Source organism: Taudactylus pleione, unplaced genomic scaffold (genome assembly GCF_031769625.1).
Source record: "Taudactylus pleione unplaced genomic scaffold, aTauple2 ptg000098l, whole genome shotgun sequence".
In the NCBI taxonomy this organism is placed as follows: Eukaryota; Metazoa; Chordata; class Amphibia; order Anura; family Myobatrachidae; genus Taudactylus; species Taudactylus pleione.
Window position 1 is genome coordinate 2,084,540 of NW_028284500.1, and position 13,591 is coordinate 2,098,130.

Here is a 13,591-nt window from a genome sequence, read left to right on the forward strand (position 1 = left end):
ATGTTCGTAAACACTGAAAAATAGTGTAGAATTCAGAGTTGTATATATAAGCCTTTATCAGGGAACAAGTAATGGGTTAGGAACTTACAGCTGTTCTGCAGCAATGAAAAAGATGCTGGCCTGGGCCAGGAAACACAGGGCCTGATTCAGAGTTGGACGCAGCTGCGATTTCGCACGGAACGCAGCTGCGAAAATATGCTAACGGTTCCAAAGATCACCCGTGCATAGGGACGCCCAGTGCTGCATTCTTATCTGCGTACGCCGTCGCTTACCAGCATAAACATCGGTAGCATCGACGGACATCGAATGGCCATCTTGCCCTTGCAGCTGGTCTGACTAGCTGCAGACTCATCGGCACTACTGACACGCAGAGGGCTCTCATGCTGCGTATGCAATCGCAGTGGCTAATTTATGCACGCCCAGGTAATGGCGATAAAACAGCCAGGCAAGCCTGCATTTCGCCGACCACCTCCCTGTCAACACCCCCAAACGCTGACTTCCTGTCAATCACTCTGCGATAGGTCTCTGTGGCCTGCGTAATCGCACTGCGATGCAAGCACAATAGCAAACAATCGCTCGATCTGCGTGAAAATTGCATCAGCGTCCATCCATGAATCAGGACCACTATCTGTGGACTACTGAAGGCTGGAATGAGGTCTTATTGACCGAGGAATCAAAATTTGAAAAGTTTGGTTCATCACACACCGTTTTTGTACACTGTCGATTTGGCGAAACGGATGGTTCCTCAGTGTGTGATGTTTATTTATTTACTTTTAGAAACTGCTGCTTCCTGGTGTATTAATCCCACTTTTTTTTTGAAGAAAAACAAACATTTGTTTTGATAATAAAAGCATAGCACTTTTACATTTCGATCTTAAACACATCGGGAAACGGCGGATGTAAATAAATCCATATGACACCAACTGTCAGACATGGAGGAGGAAGCGTGATGATCTGGGGATCTTTTGCTGGATCCTGAGTCAGGTACTTGCACATGGTGGCTGGCACCCTGAACCAAAAGGTCTACGAAAACATTTTGCACATGCGCAGTAGGCTCTGTCTATTGATGCTGCGGTCGGCGGTCAGACGCGTCAGTCTGCTGCCAACCACCTGGGAGAGAGTAGGGGGCCTGGGACGGGGAATGAACACGGGCACTCTTCTCTTAATACGCCCCTGCCTTCAGAGATAACATATATAAGTGTCCAATTTGCTTTTTTGGGGCCTATATATCAACAGTTTTGTGCTAAAATAACGTGAAAATTGGTGTTTTCACACCCCTTTCACATTGTTTTAGTATCACCTAAATGTATCAAATAGCTTTTAGAGGAGTTTTCGTCAAAAAAAAACTCCTCCATGCCCTTAAATGCGCATAGTTTTCGAATGCAGATCACATTTCCTGTACCTGTAATGGGAAATGCAATCTTTTCAGCTTTACTAAAGGGAAATTCTTAAATAATACCGGAGGGAGCCTCACAATATTAATGGCATCTTCAGATGGCACTATAATGGCTTCCTTTCCGTTCAGCAGGACAGAGCGGGAGATCCCTCCACCTTTCTCCTGATCTGCTGTGCTGAGAACACAGGCTGAGCAGAGCCAATGTCAGTGATGAGTGAACTGCAAGGAGTTCTGTCCAGCAACACACTTATCAATTACACAACAGCTGGATGGTAAGATAAATATTTATAATAATAATAAAATATAAATAATATAAAAAAAATAAAAAAAAATAGGTTAACTGCACAGTGGGGTATCTGATCAGTGGGCTGCTTCTGTAGTCCGATCAGCTGAGCTATGTGATCAGCAGAAGTGCCAGCAGGGAGCAGCTCAGCTGACCGGGTTACAGAAGCAGCCCACCGATCAGAGACCCCACTCTGCAGGTAAGCACATTGTTATTTATTTTCAATTCTAAACATTATTTTCTTTCTGCATGCAGCTAGTAGCCTATCAGCACAGGCTGCATGCTTCCACTGCACACTCTGCATTGCCTCACTGGGCATGTGCAGAGTGTGTCCCAGCAAGTGAGAGCTTTCTTTATTACCGAAAGCCTAATGCGGACACATCACTAGGACAGAGCTTTCTCGCAAGCTCTGTCCAGGACCCTTTATTTTAATTTATCACAATGCGATATTAATTGATATTATCACATCACAATCGCATTTAAAATATGAACTGTGATAAATATACCCCTTTATCTGGTAGAAAATGCTTTTGTTTAAAAAAGTATGAAAAAAACATAATATATACAAAATTGAATACAATTTAATATGACATTTAAAGATTGGTATCCAAAGCACAAAGATCTATCCTCACATTAGCCACCATGCGTTTCACAGATATCCAAAGCAATATAGGATGCAGTATCAGTGACCATCAAAGAAACCGAGATGGTTCGTTGTATACCAGTTTATACCAGTTTAGGAATCTGTGCTGTTTAGGAAAAGTGTATTCACTGCCCACCACTTAGAAGTGCAAGATACAATCTACCAAGCTACAGCATCTTTACACGCAGGCCCGTATCTGCCTAGCCACCTCGCTGGTACCTCCCAGGAACACCCTCTGAAATCCAGGGCTCTTGCATCCCAAATTCGTTCTGTGTCCCACTCACACACACATATACAAGTGTCACAAATCAAATGAATCAGCACAGTCTCCTGGTGCGTACATCACATTGCAACTTAGCTGCATTTTCTGCAAAAAAGACACAGCAAAAAAAAATCGCCTGGCACTAGCAGAGTCTCATGGGACCAGGAGTGCCAAGACGGGCTATTTGGAGCCACTGAAGGAAAGACACATCTGTAGGTTGTTTATTGGAGTGGAAGGATTTCCTGATCTTCCATTAGGACCAGCATTTTGTAACATATTACAGGGGTGCTTGAAAGTTTGTGAATTCTTCAGAATTTCTATATTTCTCCTGAAATTTGGCCAAAAACTACCTCAGATTTTCCCACAAGTCCTAAAAGTAGATAAAGAGAAATAAATCAAAGAAATGAGACAAAAAAATTAGACATGCTCATTTTTTTATTGAGAAAAATGATCCAATATCACATATCTGTGAGTGTCAAAAGTATGTGAACCTTTGCTTTCAATATCTGGTGTGACCCCATTGTGCAGCAATAACTGCTTCTAAACGTTTCCAGTAATTATTGATTAGTCCTGAACATCGGCTTGGAGGAATTTTACCCCATTCCTCCGTACAATACAGCTTCAACTTTGTTATGTTGGTGGGTTTCCTCCCATGAACTGTTCGCTTCAGGTCCTTCCACAAACTTTGACTTGGCCATTCCAAAACTTTAAATATATTCTTCTTTAACCATTGTTTGGTGGAATGACTTGTGCGCTTTGGGTCATTGTCTTGCTGCATGACCCACGTTCTCTTGAGATGCAGCTCATGGACAGATGTCCTGACACTTTCCTTTAGAATATTTTTGTATAATTCAGAATTCATCGTCCCATCAATGATGGCAAGTCATCCTGGGCCAGATGCAGCAAAACAGGCCCAAACCATGATACCACCACCACCGTGTTTCACAGATGGTATTAGGATTTTATGCTGGAATGCAGTGTTCTCCTTTCTCCAAATATAATGCTTCTCATTTAAACCACAAAGCTCTATTTTGGACTCATCTGTCCACAAAACATTGTTCCAATATTATTCTGGCTTGTCCAGGTGATCTTTAGCAAACTGCAGACAGGCAGCAATGTTCTTTTTGGAGAGTAGTGGCTTTCTCCTTGCAATCCTGCCATGCGCACCATTGTTGTTCAGTGTCCTCCTGATGGTGGACTGATGAACATTAACATAAGCTAATGTGAGAAAGGCCTTCAGTTGCTTAGGGGTTACCTTAGGTTCCTTTGTGACCTTGCGAATTATTAGACACCTTGTTCTTGGTGTGATCTTTGTTGGTCGACCACTGCTGGGAAGGGTAATAATGGTCTGGAATTTCCTCCATTTATACACAATCTGTCTGACTGTTGATTGGTGGAGTCCAAACTCTTTAGAGATAGTTTTGTAACCTTTTCCAGCCTGATGAGCATTAACAACTCTACTGAGGTCCTCAGAAATCTCCTCTGTTCACGGCATGATACACTTCCATAAACATGTGTTGGGAACATCAGACTTTGGGCCTGATTCACTACGGAACGCAACTGCGATTATGCACGCAATCTGCCGATTGTTGCATTCTGTGCATGCATATGCATCGCATTGCGCGTGTGCGAATATTCCACCGCGATTGGGACTTTGATCGCAGTGACTACGCAGACTCATCATAGAGTGATTGACAGGAAGTGCCATTTATGGGAGATGATGGGGGTGGTCGGCGAAACGCAGGCGTGCCAGTGCATTTGAATGCTGTTGCAGGGACGTGCATAAATTATCCACTGCGATGCCCTACGCAGCCTGTGCACTCATAGCGTGTGATGAGGTTAGCAATTCCTGAGTAAGGTCAGAGCTTGTGCAAGTGTGCATGAGGCTCCGATTGTACTCGATGTTGCTGATGGTTTTTCCATCTTGCTAAACATTACGGATGTGTGTAAGGTAAGGTGGGCATCCTTATGTTGTGCTGCGCTGGCATAGTGATTGCAAATGATTAGCATATCTCCGCAGTCAGACTGCGTGCGTAATCGCAGCCGCAATTGCAGTTGCGAGCTGTAGTGAATCAGGCCCTTTGATAGATCCCGGTTTTTGTAAAAAGATAGATTGCACACTCACACCTGATTGTCATCCCATAGATTGAAATACCTGACTCTAAATTCACCTTCGAAATATCTTCTAGGCCTAAAGGCCACTCACAGATATGTGATATTGGATCATTTCCCCCCCCCAAAAAAGCACCTCTAAATTTTTTGTCTCATTTGTTTGACTTGGTTCTCTTTATCTACTTTTAGGACTTGTGTGAAAATCTGAGGTAGTTTTAGGCCAAATTTCAGCAGAAATATAGAAAATTCGGAAGGGTTCAAGCACCACTGTATATACAGCATTCATTTTAGCTTTGCTTTTCTTTTTAAGATATGACTTATTAAAAACAGAGCACCTCCTTGCAGGGCCGGACTAAGCCTTTTTGGGGCTAGGGCACTTAAGATGGGGGAAGAGCCGCTGGGTCCCAGACCGGGATTAAAACCTCATGGGGCCCTAGGCAATATACTTGTTTGGTGCCCCCTCCCTTGTCATCCAGTCGTCCTTTAGTGCATGCCTATTCAATGAGGAATCCCTGAGAGTCAGTGTCTCTAAACACCATTATCATATTTTCCATTGGGATTTTGAGCTTGATGAATAGGACCCATATAATGTATCAATCGGTTCCTATTCTGTAACTCAGCAACATTATTGAAATCAACACATGCTTACCTGCCATATTCAGATTCAGTTATGTGGTGGTGGATACAGCTGTTCTGGACACCACCAACTTCAGAAGAAAAGGAGGAAACAGGTAAGGAGTGAGGAGAGTAGAAGAGGAATAAGAACAGGGCGGTGGGACAAGGTGCAAGGCAAAAAGAAGTGGGTGTTGGGGCACATGATAGAAGGATTTCACTAGATAAGGAAAGATAGGGACAGGCATACACAAAGACCAGATAGAAACACAGGCGCATAAAGTGTGTGTGTGGCAGAACACACATGGGGGATGAAAGATACACATACAAAATTGAAGACAAGGAGGAAAACAGAAAGGGGAAACAGACATGAAGCAGTAGATGGAGACATACATACAGCTGAGGAACAGAATGCAGACAGTTGAACAAAGCAGAAAACAGGAGAAGGAGAAGTGCTCAGGAGCTCACACCCAGAGGAACAGGAGCAGAGGTATGGGTCCATTTGCACATAAAAAAAGCTTTAAACCGCATCTATATGGAGTGTCTGCATTCTGTCAATTGTGGTGGTCCCATCTTCAAATACTCTGCAGAGAAAAACTGGCTAAGCTGGGCAGAGATAGAGGAGATACATGGAGGACGTAGACTGAGAGGGGGAGAAACATGAAGGAGATGGACTGAGAGGGGGAGATACATGCAGGAGAGGGTCTGCGAGGGGTTATATACAAACAGGAAATGGGGATACACATGCAGAAGCTGTGCAGGGAGGCTGTGAGACACATTGCCCGGGTTGGGGGGGATACAGACAGGACATAAACTGAGATGGGGTGACACATGTAGGAGATGGCCTGAGAGTGTAAGGGGAGACACATGCAGGGGAAGACACAGACACGAGATGGGGAGACACATGCAGGAACTGTGCAGGGATGCTGGGAGACGCATGGAGCAGTTGGCCTGAGTTGGGGGGGGGAGATACAGACAGGTGATAAACTGAGATGAGGTGAAACTTGTAGGAGATGGCCTGAGAGTGTAAGGGGAGACACATGCAGGGGGAAGGCACAGACAGGACATGGGGAGGAGACACATGCAGGAGTTGTGCTGGGAGGTTGGGAGACAGGAGATAGACAAAGGGGCAGAGACAGGAGATAGAGTGTGAGGGGGGTCAGAGAGCAGCTCTTCTACCAATCAGGGACTCTTCCAGTCAACATGTGCTGAGCTCTTCCAATCAGAGCTCAGCACATGCCATTGTGTCGAGACTCATGTAAGTGACTTCTCAGTGTGAGAGCTGCAGAAATATTGCCACCTTAATCCTAGGGATGGCCATCAGTATGGTTACCATCGATGGGAAAATATAAAGTGGCCATCGATGGTAAACAACTATGTAATGGATGACTATCGATGGCTTCACCAACCGATGGTCATCCCTGTTCTATGACTGATTGGCTCGTGGGCCAATCAGAACTGGGGGGCGTGGCTTCGCTCCATCTCCTGGCACCTTGAAAAGAAAAAAAAAACAACCTATTCAACCTATTCAGATAACCATCTGGTTCTCCCCCATTGATGGGAAAAACATTCGACATCGGCCATAAACCATTGATGATTACGAATCATCAATGGTCGATGGCCAGCCCTACTTAATCCGGCTCTGCCTCTATGTCATCAGTTGTGAAGTGTGTGAGGAGGCTAGAACAACCTGCAGCCAATCAGATTTCCAGATTGCTCACAGCAGCACATATCATTTCAGGAGATGTCTAAGGGCCTGATTCAGAGCCGCTCGCGATCACAAGCGGCTCGATGTTTGTAATCTGCGCATGCGCCGCGTCCGGTGTGCGCATGCGCGAGCCCCTCCGAGTGACTGAATTTCAGTCGCTACGGGGCTCGCTACAAGATGGGGCGGCTGTCGATGGTGAGTGACAGCTCGCCCCGTTTTGTAGGCCGGTAGGGGGGGGGGGGTGGTTGGCCAAACGCAGGCGTTCCCTTAGGAACACCTGGCGTTTGAGGGAGGACCTAATGACATCACAACTGATGTCAGTAGTGGACTTCCTGCTCTATTAGAGCAGGAAGTCTACTCGGCCTTGCGGCAGCCGAGACCACAGGGTCTCGTCGCAAGGTTGATGGTCGCGATTATCGCGACGGGCTCCTTGCCACTCCCACAAGCTGTGGGTGGGCTCCCACAGCTTTGCGAGCGGCCGGAGACAAAAAATAAATAAATAAAAACACCCACATTACCTGCGAGCAGTCGGCCCTTACGAGCGGGTCTGAATCAGGCCCTGAATGTGCTGAACTTTCAGAAGGCAATGACCCTCTTATTATGTGCTTAGGTTATAGAGGACACGGCTGCATGTCACGGGCACGATATGAGGATGGGAATTGACGTTAAATTGGAAATACAGAGAGGCTGATTCTTAGTTGGGAACAAAGCAAAAGCAAGAAATGAAATAACTTTGCATCTGGAACAAACCATATTACAATATAAAATACATCTATATTATTTTTGCATGCGGGGTAAGTACTGGCTGCTTTTAGCTCACAAATACTGGCAGCTTCACTTTCAAATGTGTACACAGAAATAGTGAGAAGCGCTGGTCACAAAAAGACAATATTTTATTACATAAAAATCTGTGGACAACACTAATAAAAAAATATTGGACACATAAAAATGAAATAAAACATAACAATGATAATACAATCTAAATAAACACAATATGTGCAATATTAAAAAATGGTCTGAACAAGTCTAAAAGACTGTTATAGTAATCCCCATCTTGGGAAAAAAACGATGAACCCAGATAATGAATGATGAATATTATAGAACAGGTTTGTTATATTCAGCACTGTAACTTATTCTTTCTTGAGAGAGCCACCGATGGGTCTGAGAGGCGGAGAAACGCGTTGACCAGAATACCCACGTGTGGATAAGCTCAGGTGATACAGGAGTCCATGCACCATTACAGGATTCTCCTGTTTGAATAGCGCTATTCCCGGCTTACACTGGTTTTGAATGTACAGCACGCCAGTACATGTGCATGGAAGGCAGAAGCCAAATGGACTGGTAATGTTGACAAACAATATTTAAATACCAGTAACAAGAGGAAACTATTGTATAGCAATATATATACACAAAACAAAATAGTTTCCTTTTTGTTGTGTGCACACTACACTGGAAAGATCTTCTGTGTTATTTTCTTCACCTGTGCCGAGCGATCCACAATACCTATCATCGCTAATAGGACTGTGTAACAACAAATTGGTTACATTACTTTCTTTTGGGAATAAGTTACAGCGCTGAATATAACAAACCGGTTCTATAATATTCATCATTGATTACAGGACTATCATAATGATACAAAGCTAGCTATATATATATATTTTTTTGTTAAAGCAAGTTACAGCGCTGCAAATAATAAGCTTGAATCACTAAGTTTTTTGCTCATGAATATTGCATTACAGAGGAGCAGCCATTAGGCTAATTTTGACCAATTGGAACACTCAGAGATTAGGTTCTGGGTTCATCGTCTTTTAGACTTGTTCAGACCATTTTTTAATATTGCCCATATTGTGTTTATTTATATTGCATTGTCATTGTTATGTTTTATTTCATTTTTTATGTGTCCAATATTTTTTTATTAGTGTTGTCCGCAGATTTTTACGTAATAAAATATTGGGCCTCATTCAGACCCACTCGCAAGCGGCTGTCCGCTCGCAAGTGGGTCGATGGTGTGCACTGCGCATGCGCACGACGGAGGGAGCTCCGTCGTGCACATGCGCCAGACGCGACGAGCGAAGGACTTTCCTTCGCTCGTTGTGTCTGATCAAAGGGGGCGTGCTGTCGATGTTGATTGACAGCACGCCCCCTTTGGTGGGCGTGTTGGGGGCGTGCCTCCCTGACGGAGGCGTTCCCAAGGGAACGCCTACCGTCAGAAGCCGGCCCCACTGACATCACCAGTGATATCAGTGGGAGTGATTTTGGCTCTGATAGAGCCAAAATCACTCCAGGGCTTGTGGTCGAAAACCCGGACCACAGGCTTCTGGTCGCACTGGCGATGGTCGCGATGGTCAAGACCATCGCGACCATCATCCTGCACGCTCGTATGTGCTGTGGGTGGTGACCCACAGCTATACGAGCGTCCAGGAGGACACTCCATTTTTCTGGAGGATGGCCCTCATTCAGAGCGAGCGCTCTGCTCAGAGCGTCCGGCTCTAAATGAGGGCCATTGTCTTTTGTGACCAGCGCTTCTCACTATTCTTTGTACACATTTTTCAGTCTTTTTGGGGGGTTCCTGTATCCCCCTCATTTGTGGGAGCAGTTGTCACATTTTTTTATATTATTGCTTTTTAGGTTACTTCTATTAATATCTTACACACATATTAATGCTAGATATATTCATCCAGAGGGCCAGCGCCTAAATATATATATATACAAGCTTTACTTTCACACTGTAATTTAGATTTGTATTTGGACACTCCCCTCCCTAATCGAAATTACTTTGCACAATATATTGGGCATAAACACGAACAGAAGTGTCGGGTTCTACAAACCGGCACTTTGCAAATAAACCCCATTGGGTCTCTGTGCTGGATGTATCAGTGCCATCTGCAGTTATAAAGTCGCCTTCATGTCTTTGGCAAAGAAAATATGCTTTACTACGTACAGGAGCAAACTGTCATTTTTCTGATATACTTTATTCCTATATAAATATTTGTATAACTGAAAGTTTTTAATTTTGTCCCTGGTATTTTTATTCATGAGTGTTGAGCCGTGTAACTGACAATAGACGCGGTTATTCATGTTGTGTGTCACCATGACCGCTAATAGGTACCATCCAGATGTCCGGATAGTGTCCTTTAAGTGTTTAAAGCTGCTGGTGAACTTTCCGCACTTGGGCATCCCTCCTATACCCATCACATGAACCTGAGATCTTTCTTTTCTTGTCTCGTCGTGGCCTTTTCAGACTCCTTGGGTACCAGTAACAATGGTTTGTTGTTATATAAAAAGAAAAAAAAATCCTGTATCCAGAAAAAAAAAAGCGAGAGATTCTCAGTGTTGGAATCTTAGTCACATGGGGCCGTTACAGTCCACCCCCCCTCCCCCAGTTAATCTAGTTTCTATAGAAACAAGATTGGGAAAAAAAAAAGACAGAAGGAGAGGGGCAGAAAAGAGTGAGAACGAGAGGAAGAGGAACAGAGAGGTGAGCGGCTGTAGGTGCGAGGGGTGTTCAGGTTCCAGGTCCGAGGGACATTAACGGGCAGGGGGCGATAGGCGGATGGACAGGACGACAAATGATGCAATTACTTCATCCACCTGACTGCCTTGCAATGATGCTGATACGGACTCTTATCAAGACTCTTCTGGAGGTGGAGAAAGAGTTAAAGACAGAATAACAGCAGGTAAGTGTCAGCACAAGTTGCTAAAAAGGGAACAATATGTATGGATTGAAATATCTGAATGTTAAGATAAGTACCTGCGAGAGAGAGATAGATAGATAGATAGATAGATAGATAGATAGAATTGCCAGAATTGAAATATGACAAGCTGATAGTGGACACAGTGCAAAGTTGTTGCAGGACAGGCAGGCAGAAATGGATATAGTACAGGCAGAGAGCAGTCGAAAAATCCACTGCTTCGTAGATTAACCCCCAACAGGTGGTGGGTGGGCAGATCCTGCTCGGAACAGGAACACAGGACACCCGGGTCAAGAGACTCCTATCCCCTTCTCCATCTGTTGTTCCCATTTGCTACAAAACTCCCGCCTGTCATTTTCATTTCTTTATTTATTTTCATAATTTGATTCTGGTCCAGGAGATGCCCACAGGATGGAGTTACAGCCCGGCTTATGTTATACTGCAATAACTCTTCTCTGCTCGGGAAGGTACCTCTCATTACCTTTCTTGGCCCTCCTGCATCTCCCTCTATTAATAAGAGGATCTGGCGGTTACATGGCGCTTTCCGCACTTAAAGTTGAGCAAGGTTCACATAACCCCCGTCAGTGTCATTACAGGGCGGCATATGGAATACGGCCCATTTGCAGTTACTGAGCCGAGAGGAACAGCAGCAGCAAACGTGCATAGGGCACTGACTGGTTCTCTCCTGTACTTCACATTCGCCGATTTTCCTTTCTAAGTTTTCTGCACGGCACAAAATTCCATCCGTCTTCCCTGGAGAGGTGATTAACAGGCCAAATGATGCACAGTACATAAACCATGTGTATAATTTGTGCTGCTGTGTCATTACGCAAATGACAAAAAAAAAAGTAATTCACTCAAACCACTGTGATAGATATACAAGTTTTTGTTTTTTTTCTGTATAATGCCTGTCCTTATCAGTTGTTCATACTGTTTGTTGATAAAGTTTTGCTTGTGCAATTTTTTTTGCAGCAGTGCTAGAGTTCATATTGCACTATATATACTGTCCTGCAGGACTCCCACTTAGCGCTTTTATGTGGCAGTAAAATAAGCGATGTTTAGTAGTTGTTAAATACTGTAAGCATATAGACCAGCAGCTGTAGATATAGAGTATTAAATTTTTTTTAAAAATCAGACGCTGCACCGAGAAGCACCTTTCCATGGTACACTATACCTGATAGTCACATATCAGTACAAATGTATTTCTTTATTCAGGAACAGTTTTTCATTTTTGTTCTGTTTTTTTGAAGCAGATTATTTAGAAATGCAATCCTAAAATGTATTACCGACTAGTGACATGTAATGATTGAGTGATTGCTTGGTGTCTTGCGTTGCGTACACCTGTTCTTCGTTCGACAGCAGGTGCAATAATTGCGTCTGCTTGCCTGCGCTATTCTTAAATCTAATTAACATATTTTTACTCCCATTCCATGCAGCAGCTCAAAATAGGGGAGCAATATGTGAAATAGTGAAGGCTTAGAGCTTAAGCCTGTGCCACTAAACTGTACACCAGACCCGCAGAGAGACGTGTCTTATTCAGTCAATGAGGACAAAATCCTGGTCCACTTGCTGAGGAGGAAAAACCTAATACTAAAGAAAGGTTAGCTGTATTATTATTATTATCACTGCAAATGTAGGTAAACTGTGGCTGTCCAGCTGGCATGAGACTCTGCGTCCTCACATGTCCTGTCAGCCTCAGATTGACGATGATCCACCTTATCGGTTTTAAAGGCCAGGTGATCAGATATCTCCTTTAATTCTAGGTAACCATCAACAAGCCATGTTTTCTTTTCTGCACAAGTTTAAGATCTTAAGCAAGACAGAGGTCAGGTCACACTTAATCATTACCATCCATGAATGGCCTGGTCCCTAGTCTCCCTAGGAGCTGCTTCATGAAACCATATTTGCAGAGTCTTCATGGTTCATCTCACAGCCCACTACAAGGACTGTGGATGTGTGACGCTGCAAGAGGGGGTGTCCGTGGTAGGTCCAACAAGAAGCCACTATCATGGACATTGGGGCTTCTGACTGGTCCTCGCACACCCCCTCCCTGCAATCATTTTGCAGTGGTGATCTTTAAAGTTTACCCACCTAGGTGGTAATGCTGATTCGAAGCTTTCATTGTTCTTAACTAGTCCATGCCACATGTGAGATGCAGCTGTTACCAAAGTGGCACATCTATTGTTATGGCATGTTATGCTACTTACATGCAGTCTGGTAGAAGGGTTCCCAAAACATTTTGAAGGTAGAAAGTACTGTGTTGGCTATAGTGAGTCTGACATGCAGGGTCAGACTGGCCCACAGGTGTACAGGGGAAATCCCCAGTGGGCCCCACTGCCTTCAATAGGGGTCAGTAAATCAGTGGAGCAGATTCATGGATGAACTTGGGTGGTTGGTTTGTTTCTATGCAAACTCCAACAAGATTAGCCCTCCAGCCAATCCTGACACACCCCTGTCCCCTCCTTTATAAAGGGTCCCTGTCCTTTGCATACCCTATTTAATAGTTGGTCATCCCTCTGTGGTGGCTGGCCACAGCCCCTCTAGTGGCTAGTTACACCCCTTAAGCTATGACCCCTATCACTGCATTCCCTGGTGAGCCCTTGATGCCCCAGACTGACGCTGCTCACATGTACAGTTTACTGTATGTAAATATATTTGCATGTTAGTATATTTGTTTAGTTCTAGTAGTAGGTCTTCTTGCTTACTCTGGGGCCTATTCATAAAAGTAATGTGTACGGTCCTCTGAAAACTGTTGTTTTTGAAGGATTAGCGCATTTAGTTTCAGGGCCAGTTATTATAAGGGTACCGCCTATGTATTCTCCTGCAAAGTAATACTCGTAGCTTTCTATGGGGACGGCGAAAATTGGCTATTTAACAATCTCC

General features: G+C 44.1%; 1 protein-coding gene across 10 annotated transcripts in view; it reads left to right on the top strand.

The window, feature by feature from the left end:
- Positions 1-13,591, top strand: part of LOC148526422 (ankyrin repeat and fibronectin type-III domain-containing protein 1-like) — a 493,356-nt gene that overhangs the window by 339,522 nt on the left and 140,243 nt on the right. Inside the window, exon 1 of one of the 10 annotated variants that reach the window (XM_088470362.1) lies at positions 10,490-10,693. The exons of the other annotated variants lie outside the window; for them this stretch is intronic. The gene's annotated coding sequence lies outside the window, so the exon portion shown is untranslated. Of the gene's footprint in view, positions 1-10,489; positions 10,694-13,591 lie in introns of those variants that run through there. 10 annotated transcript variants of the gene reach the window in all.